This window comes from Anomaloglossus baeobatrachus, chromosome 1, assembly GCF_048569485.1.
Source record: "Anomaloglossus baeobatrachus isolate aAnoBae1 chromosome 1, aAnoBae1.hap1, whole genome shotgun sequence".
In the NCBI taxonomy this organism is placed as follows: Eukaryota; Metazoa; Chordata; class Amphibia; order Anura; family Aromobatidae; genus Anomaloglossus; species Anomaloglossus baeobatrachus.
This window is the reverse complement of record NC_134353.1, coordinates 93,200,937-93,210,611: the sequence shown is the minus strand read 5'-3', so window position 1 is coordinate 93,210,611 and position 9,675 is coordinate 93,200,937. Positions and strand designations below refer to the sequence as shown.

At 52.8% G+C, this 9,675-nt stretch overlaps 1 long non-coding RNA gene across 1 annotated transcript; it reads left to right on the top strand.

Annotated features, from left to right (window-relative positions):
* The first annotated feature begins 6,418 nt into the window (after nt 1-6,418).
* Nucleotides 6,419-7,409, top strand: LOC142289732 (uncharacterized). Its single transcript, XR_012750140.1, has 3 exons — nt 6,419-6,693; nt 6,767-6,838; nt 6,921-7,409. It is a non-coding gene; the product is annotated as an uncharacterized LOC142289732 (long non-coding RNA).
* The last annotated feature ends 2,266 nt before the right edge of the window (nt 7,410-9,675 follow it).

Below are 9,675 nucleotides of genomic sequence, written 5' to 3'. Positions count from 1 at the left end.
CTGGCTTCTCTTCGCTCCCCGGTCCAGTACCGGCGGGCCACCGCCCGACCCCGGTCCTTACGGTTGTGCGTCAATCGGCCTCGCCTGCAGACGGTCACCACCGTCTGCCAACCTTGCTGTATGTGCCCGGGCCACGTACCCGGACTCGGTCAGACTGCTCCTTTACCACTTTACTCCTCTCTCTTTCCCTCACGGAACTCTACTCTCTTCCTTTCCCGCCTCCAGGACTGTGAACTCCTCGGTGGGTGGGGCCAACCGCCTGGCTCCACCCCACCTGGTGTGGACATCAGCCCCTGGAGGGAGGCAACAAGGATTTGTGTGTGACTCTGATGTTCCTAACCGGGGTGTGGGGTGTGTTGTTGCAGTACCTGTGACGTCCTGGCTTGTCCAGGGCACCACATTCCTCTTTGGTTAAACGCAGACCGTCCGCGGGCTGCCCGTCCATCACCGGTTTTATTTTCACAACTGGAAAAAAGTAGAAGAACATATAAAAACATTAAACACAAGCATTACTTTATAAACTTCCCATAAGGGGAGGCACGGTACTTTTAACGTTACTAAACGGTAGTCAATTTTATTAATGGTATATGGCTTCGGCTCTCCCCCCGCCCAAACAACCTAGCCCTGATGCTGTCCCTAAGAAAATGGGCAGCACCCCTTGCCCCAGTCCAGAACCAAATTGCCCGAGCGGGTACGGTCTCTTTCAGGGGACCAACGTCCATGGGGGACCCCTGACCCCCGGAGAATCGCCACCGGTTATGGTAGTGGCGGGCCTGGGCCATCCATTTCCTCCAGGCCCATCCTCCCAAATCTGCCTCTCCGGAGGCGGCAACGGTATAAGCCAACATTTTTATTTACATGCCACTAGTTTGTGGCTGCCCTGCAAGTTCTCGGGCTTGTCCGTAAGCAGTTCCTTACGCAAACGGTTGCAGAAAGTCCCTACGGGGACTAGTTGCCGGTAATGGTCGGTTAAATCACGGTGAAAATCAGGTTACAGTTCGGTTGATTACTTTTCTTATCATTCGGTTACACATTTATACATTCAATTGTTTAAACCCCTAAATGCTAGTCTCCCTGTACCTAAGCGGGGGTTGACCTAGGTTGGGACGTGTGGACCTACGTGGGCCAATGTTGGTGGTGGTAGGCAGTAGGGCAGAGGAAACAACTAGTACCTCCCCCCGGCTATTGTGTGGGGCAGGCAGAGGCATAGGGGAGCTGGCTACAGGCACATCCCTGGGCGCTGGGTCATTAACGGCCACTTCCATCTCTTTTTCCTCCACAGATTGTGGGAACAGTATTACTGGAAGGATCACTGCGCCGTTCTGTGTAGGCCAATCGGCCGGGAAATCGCCCATCACGGTGTGGATTACCCCTTCTTCCTTCTCCTCAGTCGGTTCGGTGGCCGTGGCTTCAGTTGCCGTCCTCAATGGTGGGGGACACCTTTTCATGTGATCTCGGGAAACCGTGGCCAAAGTCTTCCCCTGGTCACGGCTGATCTGGTAGGCCTTTCCATTCTCCCAATTGGTGGGTTGTATTACATACGGGGTCTCTTCCCATTGATCGTCCAGCTTATGGGTCCTTCGCTTTTGCTTCAAGACGACATCTCCGGGCTGAAAGGGACCTGCAGGAGCCTTCTTGTTGAAGCACTGCTCTTGCTGCCTCCGACTCTGACACAAATTCCTTTCCACATAGTCCTGGACCTGTCGGTACTGTGCTCTTTGTCAGGCGTCCCATCCTGCAGTCGAAGGGAGTGCTTCCGGGGCCTCCAACCCCATCTCCAGGTCCACTGGCAGTCGACCAGGCCGAGCACTCATCAGGTACGCCGGTGTGCACTTCGTAGAGCTGGAAGGGATGTTGTTGTACATATCGACCAGGTCAGGTAGTTTTTCCGGCCACAGATTCCGCTCCTCCAGTGGCAAAGTCTTGAGGAGGCTCAGGACCTAGTGGTTCATCTTTTCGCTCATGCAATTGGTTTGGGCGTGGTAAGGCGTGGTCCGAATCTTCTTGCAACCGTACAACTGGCAGAATTCTTGGAACACCTCTGCTTCAAAGGCCGGGCCCTGATCGGTAAGCACCTTCTCTGGGTATCCATGCGGCCGACAGAAATAGGCCTGGAATGCTCTAGCGGCGGTACGGCCGGTCAGGTCCTTGACTGGGACAACCACCATGAATCTGGAATAGTGGTCCACAGTAGTCAGGGCATAAGTATACCCACTTCGGCTAGGGGCGAGCTTCACATGGTCGAGGGCCACCAGCTCCAGCGGTTGATGCGTAACGATCGGGCATAGAGGGGCCTTCTGGCTGGCCTCGTCCCTTCTTCTCAATGCGCAGGGTCCGCATTCTCGGCACCAGGCCTCCACAGATTCCCGCATTCCACTCCAATAGAACTGCTCCCTCAACAGCATCTCCAGCTTCTTCCACCCGAAGTGCCCGGCACCGTCATGGTACGCCTGTAAGACAGTGGGCACGTTAGCCTGGGGAATCACCAGCTGGCGAACCTTCTCGTGGGTCTTCGGGTTGATCAAGGCCAGATACAGCTTCCCTTGGTGCAGGTATAGCCGGGTTCGTTCCCGCCACAAGCGTTGGGCCTCGGCAGGGGCAGCAGGGTCTATCCCAGCAGAGCCTTGTTCCACCAAGGTCTTGACCAAGCGGACAGCAGGTGCCTGATCCTTAGCTTCTTGCCACCCCTTACTGGGCAGCGGGTCCAGGTTCACCTGCTGTTGATGGACACGCAACTTCTCAACTGGCGGCCGGTGAAACGTAGGCAACTCGATCTCTTCGCGGTCTTCATCATCCGGCCCCTCTTCCGACAGGTGGGGCATCCGGGAGAGTGCATCGGCATTAGCATTTGTACGACCGGCCCGGTATTTGATGGTGAAGTCGTAGTTGGCTAGCCTGGCCACCCACCGCTGCTCCAATGCACCCAGCTTAGCTGTATCCAGATGGGTTAGTGGGTTATTGTCCGTGTAAGCGGTGAACTTGGCTGCTGCCAGGTAATGGCGGAACCGCTCGCTGATAACCCACACCAGTGCCAAGAGCTCAAGCTTGAAAGAGCTGTAGTTTTCAGGGTTCCTTTCAGTAGGTCGGAGTTTTCGGCTAGCGTAAGCGATCACCTTCTCCCTTCCGTCTTGGACCTGGGATAAGACCGCCCCCAAGCCCACATTGCTGGCATCTGTGTAGAGGAGGAATGGGAGGCTGTAGTCGGGGTACGCCAGGATTTCTTCCCCGGTCAAAGCCGTCTTCAGCTGGCGGAAGGATTCTTCATGCTTTTCCTCCCACACCAACGGGGTTCCAAGAGGTCTACCCCCCTTGGTCTGTTCCACGAGGAGGTCTTGCATGGGGACAGCCATTTTCGTGTACCCTTTGATGAAGCGGCGGTAGTATCCCACCAGATCCAGGAACTGTCTCACCTCCCTCACCGTAGTCGGTCTCGGCCAGTCCTATATGGCAGTGATCTTCTCCGGGTCTGGGGCGATGCCTTCCGCGCCCACCACATGTCCGAGGTACTGTACCCTGGGCTTCAACAGGTGACACTTGGAGGGTTTCAATTTCATCCCATACTTGGCAAGGGATGCGAACACCTCAGCTAGGTGCTCTAGGTGGGCTTCATACGTCTGTGAGTACACAATTACATCGTCCAGGTACAACAAGACGGTCTCAAAATTCAGATGTCCCAGACAGCATTCCATCAGCCGTTGGAAGGTTCCAGGGGCATTGCACAGCCCGAACGGCATGCTGTTGAACTCACAGAGCCCCATGGGGGTAGCGAAGGCGGTCTTTTCACGGTCTTCGGGTGCCACGGCCACCTGCCAGTACCCGCTGGTGAGGTCAAGGGTAGAGAAGTAGTTAGCGGTTAACAGCACGGCTAGAGACTCTTCAATACAGGGCAGAGGATAGGCATCTTTATGCGTTATCTGGTTGATCTTCCGGTAATCCACACACATCCTCATGGTACCATCCTTGCCTATACCTCTCTTTAATAGGGGGGTGCTTGCCGGTGGGTATGTAGTGTTGGACCCCTTTAATCTGCCCAAAGTCTAGCGGGTGTTTGCTGAAAACTTGCTCGTATTCTTGCACTATCCGGTATACCCTGTCCCTGTGATGTGTGGGGGTATCGTCAGTGCCTACATGTAGCTCTCGACACCACTCACCTAACCGTTCAGGGGACGTGTGGTGACTGGCAGAAGGCGGGGAGGTCGGGGAAACTGCCTTTTGAATGGTGTGGGGATCCAAGGTAAGCAGCTTGGCAAGGGTAGTGTACTGGGGAAGCCTAACCTCCTCCTCCCCACAATTTAATACTCTCACGGGCACTCTCCCCTTCTTAACGTCTACCACTTCCCGGGCGGCCATTACAGTGGGCCAGTGTTCAGAGGGCATGTGCTCTACCATGGCTGGGTAATCACGTCCCTGGGGACCTACCGCTGCCCTACACCAAATCATCATTTCGCTCCGGGGAGGCACAGTTAAAGGGGCCACATCCATCACTCTCACTCCCCCAATCTCTCCTCCCGCAGAGTTCACTTGCTGCCGATACATCAAGGCCCGAATCTCTCGCTGCACAGCCCTCTGTCGGCCTCCTGCTGCGGTGGCGGCCAGCTGTTTTAGTAGGGTCAACACCTCACTCATGCAATGCTCCATTACATTCATTCCTAGCACTACCTTCGGATCATGATCGCTGGGGTCATTCATTATCACGACCATCCCTTGGTGTTGCAGCTCGGTCCGCCCCACAGTCATAGCCACATGTTTGTACCCCACTTGGGTCAAGGGGAGGCCATCAGCGGTGATCAATGTCATGCTGCCGTCTGGGGGGGCAAGTTCATCTTCCCCCCAATACCGTTGATACAGTGTATATAATAGAAAAGAGGGGCGTGCACACTAATTTGAGGGTGAGGTGCTAGTGAATGGGAGAATCCCTTGAGTATATATATAGAAGTACACTGCACACTCAATGAAATGAATAATATATTGATTTATTGAACATTCATAAAAACCATGCAAAGGAAATGAACTAAAGGACAGAAAATTGCTCTGACGTTGCGGCCACAGGCCTTGTTCACAGATTCTGCTGTGAGAAAAATAGAATGATCTGTATAATATAGAATTACCTATATGTAAAAATTTGCGCTGAACCACAACAATGCATTGAGAAATAATGTTTTATTCTGTTTTATTCTCCACTCACACCAAAAAATATATAGAACCTCTACTAAAACATCACATAACATAAAAAACAAATATACAAGTACTTGATTATGATTTAAAACTACTGAATATAAGTCTCAAGAAAGGGTTTTATATGAATCTTTACAAAATACACAAAAGCCCATAATATAGATGAATAATAATTTGTGTTACTACACCCGAGTCCTCAAATGTCACTTTGAGTCACGCACTTCACATAAGCTGCAGTTGCCTTTATAGGGTTAAATATTAACACCACATCTAGCGCATTAACGCAAGATGTGTCCAAAATGTAACAATTCAGCAGGCAATGAATGTCTCTGCACTATATGTTTGTTTCTTCAGTGCAAGGCTCCAGCAGATTAAAGACAATTTATGCTCTGTGGATTTCAAAGTGTGCCTGAATACAAGTTTACAACGGGACACCACAGATTCTTCCTTTGCAGGCTCCTGGATTCCTAAAAAGCAGATAACACTTCAGTGTTTAAATAACAACTTGAATACACAGGCTCCGGCAGATTAAAGGAATTTCTGCGCTGCCGGTTTTTAATTGTGCCTGATTGCAGGTCCACAGCAGGGCACTGTAAACTTCAACGATGCCATATACACTGTATGCCATATATGCTGAAAGATGGGAGGGAGCTGACGTAACTGACCCACGTGATTAGCCCCATCTGTTCGGGCCATTAGTGTGCTGCGCATGCGTTGTAGCAGAGAAAGAGTGACCTATCGTGCCTGCGTGGTCCAAAAGGCTCCTTATGTTGAGGTGTATCATGGTGCAGACGAGGAGGTGACGTTGCGCGCAGGCGCAGACATCATTTCCTCAGAGCCCGAACAGGAGAGAGTGTAAGCGGGCAGGAAGGATCGGGTCGTGACGTCACCGCGCGCGGTCATCACGCCCACCCATATGTTGAAAGGACAGCAGGTTGTCATGGTAAACCTGACGCCGCGCGCGTGCGCGATCGTCGGTAAGAGATACACAGGCCTTGAACAGGCCCAAGATAAATATCTATAACTCCCAGGGCTTAACGAAGTGTCAAATTGAAGGTGATGGAAGAGTTTATGTATTATCAACTCGGCCTGATGGGACCTAGAGATTAAAGGGGAAGTAAAAAGAAGGGGAGGGAAGGGAGGGAAAAATCTTAATGTATAAAGGGGAATTCCCGCGGTGACGTCACGACCCGATCCTTCCTGCCCGCTTACACTCTCTCCTGTTCGGGCTCTGAGGAAATGATGTCTGCGCCTGCGCGCAACGTCACCTCCTCGTCTGCACCATGATACACCTCAACATAAGGAGCCTTTTGGACCACGCAGGCACGATAGGTCACTCTTTCTCTGCTACAACGCATGCGCAGCACACTAATGGCCCGAACAGATGGGGCTAATCACGTGGGTCAGTTACGTCAGCTCCCTCCCATCTTTCAGCATTTAAAAAGGGCTATTACACAGCTGACAGCAACCGTCATTTACAGCCAAGGCACGTGAGCGCCGGCGTCCACACAAGCTCAGGTAAGATCATATTATCCAGACTTCCCTATCCTATACTTATACTGGGCTTACTTTTTCATTCTTTACATTTTAGAAAACATACCCTAGGCGTTCCTGATACCCCTTTCACATCATATATGCAGCCTTTACCAATACATCTATACAGGTAATACTTCTACCTACATTATCACCTCAAAGTATATATATCCCTGGTTCCACATATATATACCTATATTCTTATTTTCCAGCATTCTCCCTGGAATACAGAACTATTGGTGACAGGTAGTATACCTGATTTCCCCACCATTTTTATTCCTTATCACCATTTTCTCACACTTTGTGCTGATACCAGTTTTTTTACCCTCCCTTTTTCCACTCTCCTATGCCCTTTTTCCCATTTCAATGTACTGGCTAACCCGCCTGGCAGACATATTCTGCAATTTTGACTTATCGTACTCTAGACATGTTCTGCTTGTATGTATATGTGTTTGTACATTGTACATGTATGTGTATGTATGTGTATATATATATATATGTATGTATATGTATGTATATATGTATTTGTATGTGCATGTCTGTATATGCGCATAACTCTCAAATATCACCCACGATATTTCTGTTCACTTCCTTAAAGACTCGCAAAGCAGCATAATATTATTTGTTTAAATTAACTTTATTTGTTTGCATTCTATTTTTCTCACAGCAGACTCTGTGAACAAGGCCTGTGGCCGCAACGTCAGAGCAATTTTCTGTCCTTTAGTTCATTTCCTTTGCATGGTTTTTATGAATGTTCAATAAATCAATATATTATTCATTTCATTGAGTGTGCAGTGTACTTCTATATAGATACAGTGTATATGGCATCGTGGTTACCTGAGATCCAGTGTCCAGGAGCGCCATCAGCGGGACGCAGTCCACGGCCAGAGGGATGATGGGGCGGGCCCTGATGAATCGGTCCTGCCAGTCGGGGGGGCTACTGGGTTCTACTCCTGAGGATTGGCCCTTGGCCCCAGGGGTTGTTCGTTTAACGGACACCGTCGGGAGTAGTGGCCGGGCTTGTTGCACTTGTAACAAATCGGATGTCCATACTGTGGGTCAGTAGCCCTTCTCCGCTGCATCCAGGGGACATCCTCTGGGCGGTCGGTGAGCTGTAACCCTCCCAGGGGCCTGGATCTCGTTGGAGGCTGAAGTGCGGCGAGGATTTTGGCGAGGTCTCCATCCATGCGACGGACTTGGGCAGCCAGTTCCTCCATCATTCCACCAGAATTTACAGGCGCTGCGGGAGCTGGGGGAGAAGGAGCTACTACGATGGGAGCCGTCTCAGCCAGCCACGGGGCCGCTCCAGGAACATCGGACGCCAGGGGCTGCAGAGCTTTAATGGCTCGTTCTTTCAACACGGCGAAGTCCACATCAGGGTGCTCTAAGGCCCACAGCCGGAGCTGCTTGCGGTCTTCCGGGGATCTCATCCCCTGCAAGAACTGCTCTACCAGCATTTTGTTACTGTCAGCATCACTGATGGTATCCACCCGCTTCAGCGTATGGAGAGAAGTTTGCAGACGCAGGGCATAGTCTCTAATACTGTCGGTAGGCCGCTGTCGGCATTAGTAAAACTGCATTTGCAGCTCAGCGCCGGCACGAGTCTCAAAGGCGATCTGTAGCTTCTCGAAGATAGCGACCACGGAGGACCGGTCTCCCTCGGCCCAGGTCTCCGTTTCCTGCTCAGCCGCGCCGGTTAACTGTCCCAGCACTACCGCTGCACGCTGCTTATCAGTCAGGGGATACAGTTCTAGGAGTGGGCTAAGCTTCTTCCGGAAGACCTGCAAAGTGTCAGGTTTCCCGTCGTACTGCGGCAGCCAGGAAGCTCTGGGCACATAGGGCAAGGAGAACGGCATCACCTGAGCAAGGGCGGGAACCGCGGCCCCTGCTGCTCCTGCGGCCGGAGTATGGCCGGGTCAATTCCCATCCACAGGCACTCCTACGGCTACGTCCACCGCTCCTCCAGCGGCTCCGTCGGTCGCAGACATCTTGTTTCCGTCCCCCCTTGGTCTCTTTCCGGCACCTCCTCTTCAGGGGCAAAGCCCCGGCTTTCGCGCCTCCACTGCTCGGGAAGACGCTCGAGCGGGGACTCTTCACGCCCAAGATGGCGGCTTCTGAAAATTTTTGGCAGGACACCTCCGGCGGAACACAAGGCGCACCTCTACCAGACGGCAGATTGGTAACATCCTGTTCGTGACGCCAAGTTGTAGCAGGCGGGGGTGCGCTGCTCGACCGCGCTTGCGGCTCGGGTCCGGCTGCTGCTGCTCGGTGGCTCGAGCGGTGGGCCGCATCCGGGGACTCGAGCGGCGCTCCTCGCCCGTGAGTGAAAGGGGTGGTTTGGTTTGGGGATGTAGTCCGTGATGCCACCCACGGTTTGTGGTGATAATGGGACACCACCGCTTCTCTGGATGGGGATCCCGGGAGCGATGACAGGGAGCAGCTGAGATGTTTTCTCCCCTCCGTAGGTAGGGGGATTTGGGGGTCTCGGGGCCCGGTGATAGCGACTGGAAGGTGGATGGCAGGAATTGGGGGAGGTGCAGGGTCGCGGGGCCAGCGCAGTGCCAGTCGGCACGGTGGTACTCACTCAGCCAGTAACGTACACGGAGTCTTCGGTAAAACAAACGGCTGGATGGATGGGTCCCACAGGCGGCTGCGGTGGTCACTCCCGGTAGGTTGGCGGTGACTGTCTCTCCCTGACCTTTGATGTGTTTTCGGCCCCGATGGCTTCCCACCGGTAACCCGCTCCCCAGCGGTGTATTTGCCAGAGGAGCCCCTTTTGCCCGCAGGCGCTGGCCCTGGGAACTCTAGCTGTGGCGGTAGCTGTATTTCCCTTCACGGTTGAGCGGTTGCCTTCAGTCGGGTCTTTGCTGCTGGGAAACCCCGGAGGTTCCCGTCGCTGACGGATTTGACCGGTTTAACGGCAACTCCAAGCCTGGTCGGGGTCCGTAGGCCCTGCCGAATGGTGCT